The following is a 6,000-nucleotide window of genomic DNA, read 5'->3' as shown; positions in this document are numbered from 1 at the left end:
TGATCACTGCGCGCGCTGAATTCGATGTGCGATTTACTCGGTGCAGCCAAACTTGTACAATTACAACAAAACAACTAAAATCTCCCATACTGTTTTTCGCTGATGGTAACTTTTTATATTCGTGGTTCAAAATTAATGTTGTTTTCATGTCGTAGATTTTATTACCGATGGCAAAATATTTTATGCTCGATCGACCGTCCTGAAACTTCCTTCTGCTCTTCTTAAAAACTGTGTATCCATATTTATTTACTTTTACATCAATATTTGTTTTGGATAAAGCAAGCTAACAAAATCTGTATCTTGCTTGGTTCGCATTTGATAGCATTAAAATAGAATTTTCGGTCCTATACTTCTGTTACTGAGTGGTAAATTTCTTAGGTCGCCCATCCAGATACTAACGCCGCCGAATAGGCATTACTTCAGCTTTCAACTGTTGTTTACAAAGCTTTCAGATGCTGTCAGTGCACGCTTACACTTGTGGTGGAAAGAAGTTGCATGATCAACATGTCAGCCCAGAAGCCAATGTTTCTCGATTCCCTTTTATTTTCTTCAGTCTCTCTGGGTTCAGTACTTTGCTAGTAACCACATGTCTTCTCAAGGGGCTATTTATCTAAGACTTCTACCATGGCGCTACAATGATAGACAATACCAAAACAATATCGTGTACTGTTAGACCTACATATTACGCAAAGACAACGGTCAACATGTCATCCCAGAAGACAATGTTTTTCACTTCCCATTTATTTTCTTCAATCTTTCTGGGCTCAGTACTTTGCTAGTAACCACATGTCTTCTCAGGCTATTTACCCAACTGACCCAAGACTTCTACCATTTCACTACAATGATAGACAAGACCAAAACAATATCGTGCACTGTTAGAGCTACATATTACGCAAGGACAACTTGAATCTCCTGGAAGACAACACACAGTTCAGTTGACATTATGGAATAAATCGCTGTGTTACTTCACTACCACACGTAAGCAATGCGTGTCAATTTTTTTTAAAGAGGACAGGAATTTCTTCTTTCTGACAAATGATTAATTAATAGGCCGGTCGCCAGGCTTTTAACCTCACAAAAGGATCTGTTTCGTCGTACGAACGTGTGAAGACCTGTGAGCCAAAGGGCCTCTGCTGGTATGACTTCTGGTATGACTTCTGGGTCACCCCCCCCCCCCCCCCTCCCCCCCAACTTGAAAAAAATTGCCTGGAACGCTGCGCGTACCACAGGCAACCCAGTGTACCCTCACGGAGGGTCTGGTTAATTTTTTTTTTGCGTGTCGGTAAAAGTCTTGCCTGTCAGTCCCCTGCTAAGTAGTGGCTTTGTGCATATATTCTTGGCTGTGTATTTAGTTAGGTTTGAGGGGGGGGGAATACGTAGATTTCCTTGGTGCACACAGATGAACGTTTAACTAGACCCTCCGTGAGGGTACACTGGGTTGCCTGTGGTACGTGCAGCGTTCCACGCAATTTTTTCAAGTTGGAGGGGGGGGGGGGGGGGGGGTGACCCAGAACTCGTACCAGAAGTCATACCAGAAGTCATACCAGCAGAGGCCCTTTGGCTCACAGGTCTTCACACGTTCATACGACGAAACAGATCCTTTTGTGAGGTTAAAAACCTGGCGACCGGCCTATTAATTAATCATTTGTCAGAAAGAAGAAATTCCTGTCCTCTTTAAAAAAAATTGACACGCATTGCTTACGTGTGGTAGTGAAGTAACACAGCGATTTATTCCATAATGTCAACTGAACTGTGTGTTGTCTTCCAGGAGCTTCAAGTTGTCCTTGCGTAATATGTAGCTCTAACAGTGCACGATATTGTTTTGGTATTGTGTATCATTGTAGTGAAATGGTAGAAGTCTTGGGTAAATAGCCTGAGAAGACATGTGGTTACTAGCAAAGTACTGAGCCCAGAAAGATTGAAGAAAATAAATGGGAAGTGAAAAACATTGTCTTCTGGGATGACATGTTGACCGTTGTCTTTGCGTAATATGTAGGTCTAACAGTACACGATATTGTTTTGGTATTGTCTATCATTGTAGCGCCATGGTATAAGTCTTTAATAAATAGCCCCTTGAGAAGACATGTGGTTACTAGCAAAGTACTGAACCCAGAGAGACTGAAGAAAATAAAAGGGAATCGAGAAACATTGGCTTCTGGGCTGACATGTTGATCATGCAACTTCTTTCCACCACAAGTGTAAGCGTGCACTGACAGCATCTGACAGCATCTGAAAGCTTTGTAAACAACAGTTGAAAGCTGAAGTTATTCCTATTCGGCGGGGTTAGTATCTGGATGGGCGACCTAAGAAATATACCACTCAGTAACAGAAGCATAGGACCGAAAATTCTATTTTAATGCTATCAAATGCGAACCAAGCAAGATACAGATTTTGTTAGCTTGCTTTATCCAAAACAAATATTGATGTAAAAGTAAATAAATATGGATACACAGTTTTTAAGAAGAGCAGAAGGAAGTTTCAGGACGGTCGATCGAGCATAAAATATTTTGCCATCGGTAATAAAATCTACGACATGAAAACAACATTTATTTTGAACCACGAATATAAAAAGTTACCATCAGCGAAAAACAGTTTGGGAGATTTTAGTTGTTTTGTTGTAATTGTACAAGTTTGGCTGCACCGAGTAAATCGCACATCGAATTCAGCGAGCGCAGTGATCAAGTTACCGCGTTATTTTACCGCGGCATGTTTACTCGCGAAACAGTGAAGCATGTGTGTCAAATGATGCCAAGCTACCTGGTTTTTGTTTTTGTTAGTTTTCTTTTTATTTCGATTGTTATAAATTTTGACAAGAAATGTGCGAATTCAACACAAAGATCACAATCGCGCAACTCTCAGAGGTTGACCATTGTTTCTGGAAAATCAAAAATTTACTCTCCAAGACAAGGTTATTTATCACCAGGTAATTCCATCGTTTTGGTAATAGCAGCTACTTTATTATTCATCAGCGTCACAATCTTTTGCCGATTTTGGGGGTCATTTTGTTGAAACTCAAGCACGCTTCCAACAGACCTGTTTATTTTCGTGACTAATGCGTTACCACAAAAATTCTCCCCGTATCACATTTCAACACATGTATGCAAATTTGCTAAGCTCGAAAATTACACAACATGATAAATTTACAAAAGCTAGAAATTTCACAGAAATATTTTCCAGCGAAACATTTATTGAAACAAGCAACATATTTGCTATAAGAGGCAAGAAACCCTTCCTATTTCAGTTGCGTGCGTGCAAGCGAAACAAACAATCACAAAGCATATGCAATTAAATAAATTTCTGACAGTTCACATTTAACCCTTTTCGAAAGAACCTTGACCGTAAATAATAAAGCACAAAAGAGACAACAAGCTTTCATTCAAGTAATTTTTCACTGTCACATTTCCAAATATTTTACACCTTTGCTGAGTTGAGTACAAAATACCGGTAAATGTAAATTGTCAGACAACTAAGATGCGACTTGAGTAAACACTGTGATGCATTCTTGTTGGCGTTCGATTCCTTCAATGTTAATTTGTTAAATCATAGTTAGTAACTATGGTTAAATCCATAAAAAAATTGCTATTTGATTTCCGTGTTTTATATAATACCAAGTTAGTAAAATATTAGAAACAAAGCTCACTTGATATCCAAAGGCGAAAAATGAAATTGTTGTCGAAGACCATTACTCGTCTCTTACAATCCAGATATTTATTTTTCAGCGCTGTCTTGCTCATACAATTGACGATCCATTCTTGAGCTCCATGAGGGTATATTTTGTTTAAAGATCCACTAAAACGCCATTCACGTCAATGACTTATTAGTGAAATTTCCAATTGTTATACTGGAAGACTGTGCAGAGTTGAGAACAGGTAAATACAAATCTGACAAATAGCGAGACAACTGAGATAACAGATCCACTATATGGATTCCTTATCTGTCTTTGTTGAACCCACACTGAGTTACCAGAGAACTGTTCATTTGGTTTGAGTGTTGTACAAAACACCACGCTTGGCAAAATGTTAGGAAGACTGCTCACTTTGATTACGGCTCGACGGGCGACAGATTGTTGTCGAAGTTCATTACTCGTCGCTTCTAACATTCGACCGCCTGTCCTGTCCAGTATCCAATTCGCTTGCCATTATTAATTGAGCTTCATTAGGGTACATTTTGTTCAAAGATCCCCTAAAACGCCATTCGCGTTACATGACTTTCGACGCCATTGCCGGTTAAGTTAATCGTTCTACTGTGTCCACCAGAGAAATCTACGCATTTCCCACTACCCTCTCGATCCTAAGAAAATACGCGTAGAAGGCTCTATGCACAAAGACACCACTTAGCAGGGGAGTGACAGGCAGGACTTTTACCGACACGGAAAAAAAGAAAAAAAAAAAAAGAAAACGAAAAATAAAAAAACGACGAAATTAAAGACAGATTCCGACTGGGTTGGCAACCCAGTAATTATTAAACCCGCAATGGCGTCGAAAGTCGTGGTAACGGGGATGGCGTTTTAGTGGAAAAAATATACCTTTATGAGATCAAGAATGGAACGTCAATTGGAATAACGAAACAGGCGGGGAAAATAAATATCTGGAATCTTAAAAGCGACGAGGGATGGTCTTCGAGAACAATTGCGGTCGGATATGAGAAAGTGTGTGTTGTTTCTAATCTTATTTTATAAACTGTGCTGGTATGTAGAACACTGACAGTAAGTGGGAAATTGAGTATAGGTGTAAAAGGAATCGAATGTCTTGAATGTATCACAGTGTTTACCGAAGTGGCATCTCATTTGTCTGGCAATTGGCATTTAATTTGCAGTCAAGCTGTACAGTTTTCAGGTAAAAAAATAATTGAAAATGTGACAGTGAATTATTGGAAAGAAAGGTTGTTGTCTATTTTGTGCTTTGGAAAAGGTTCTTTAGGAAAGAGTTCAATCTTGAACTGAAAAATATATTTATTTGCATATCTTATGGTTTGTGAGACGGATTGTTTCTTGTTTGCACGCACGGAATTGGAATAGAAAGGGTTTTTTTTTGTCTCCAATAGCAAATATTTAGTTAGTTTCAATAAATTTCATGCTGGAAAAGGTTTTTGTGAGATGTTTCAACTGTTGTGTTCGAGTTTAACTAATTTGCATAAGTGAGTTGAAATTTAATACGCATTAAATAAAGATGACAGGAATTTGTAGGTATGATTGTTCTGGCAAATGATTACAGCTGGCGATCGTTTTTAATTAAGGTCAGAAAAAGATTTCAGTATAGTCACTCTTGTGTAAAATGAAGTTATTGTTAACTTGAGAAAACAACAATAGGGTCCTTTATACGAGAGAAAATAAGCCGCGGCTTACTCTGGACGCGGCGTACATAATACGCGAAAGGAACTATTTATGCGAGTATAAACTCCCAGGCCAGGATAAGCCGGGGCTTGAGAAAGCTGTGAACGTAGATTTTGCATCATTTATATGGGCTGTTCGCGTTTTATTTTCTCTCGTATAAACGGCCCTTATATTTCTTTAACTTTTTTAAAGAGAGAGATTTCGCGCAAATTTTATTTCAAGCTATTCAGTTGAAATATTATTTCTCGCCATTGGCTTCGTTTGCGTGATCATTTACTGGTGTTGACATTTAGGAGGTAGTTGTTTGGTTCTAAACGAGTAGGAATAAAACGACCAGGAATGAGCGAATTTTAGTGGGTGTGCGATAGCAACACGAGACAGGAGTCGAGAGATTCTAACGATAGACAGATACTAACTAACCCCTCCTGAAATAAACGAAGGGAAACAGGCGTTGGTGGTTTGTGTGAATTTATAGCACTAAGTGGATAGAAGTCGTCATGTTTTGATTGGGCACCTTCAGAGACGTCCTTCTGAGGAAACAAGTTGTTAAAATAGCTAATTGTGCTTGGAGAATTTCGATCCTAAGTATAATAAGTATGATAATGCCTTTTATTGACAGGCAAAACCATATGATTAAGCGTGATCATACCAAATATCATTTGTTTGCG

Source organism: Montipora capricornis, chromosome 8 (assembly GCF_036669925.1).
Source record: "Montipora capricornis isolate CH-2021 chromosome 8, ASM3666992v2, whole genome shotgun sequence".
NCBI classification, from domain to species: Eukaryota; Metazoa; Cnidaria; class Anthozoa; order Scleractinia; family Acroporidae; genus Montipora; species Montipora capricornis.
This window is presented reverse-complemented; position numbering follows the sequence as displayed.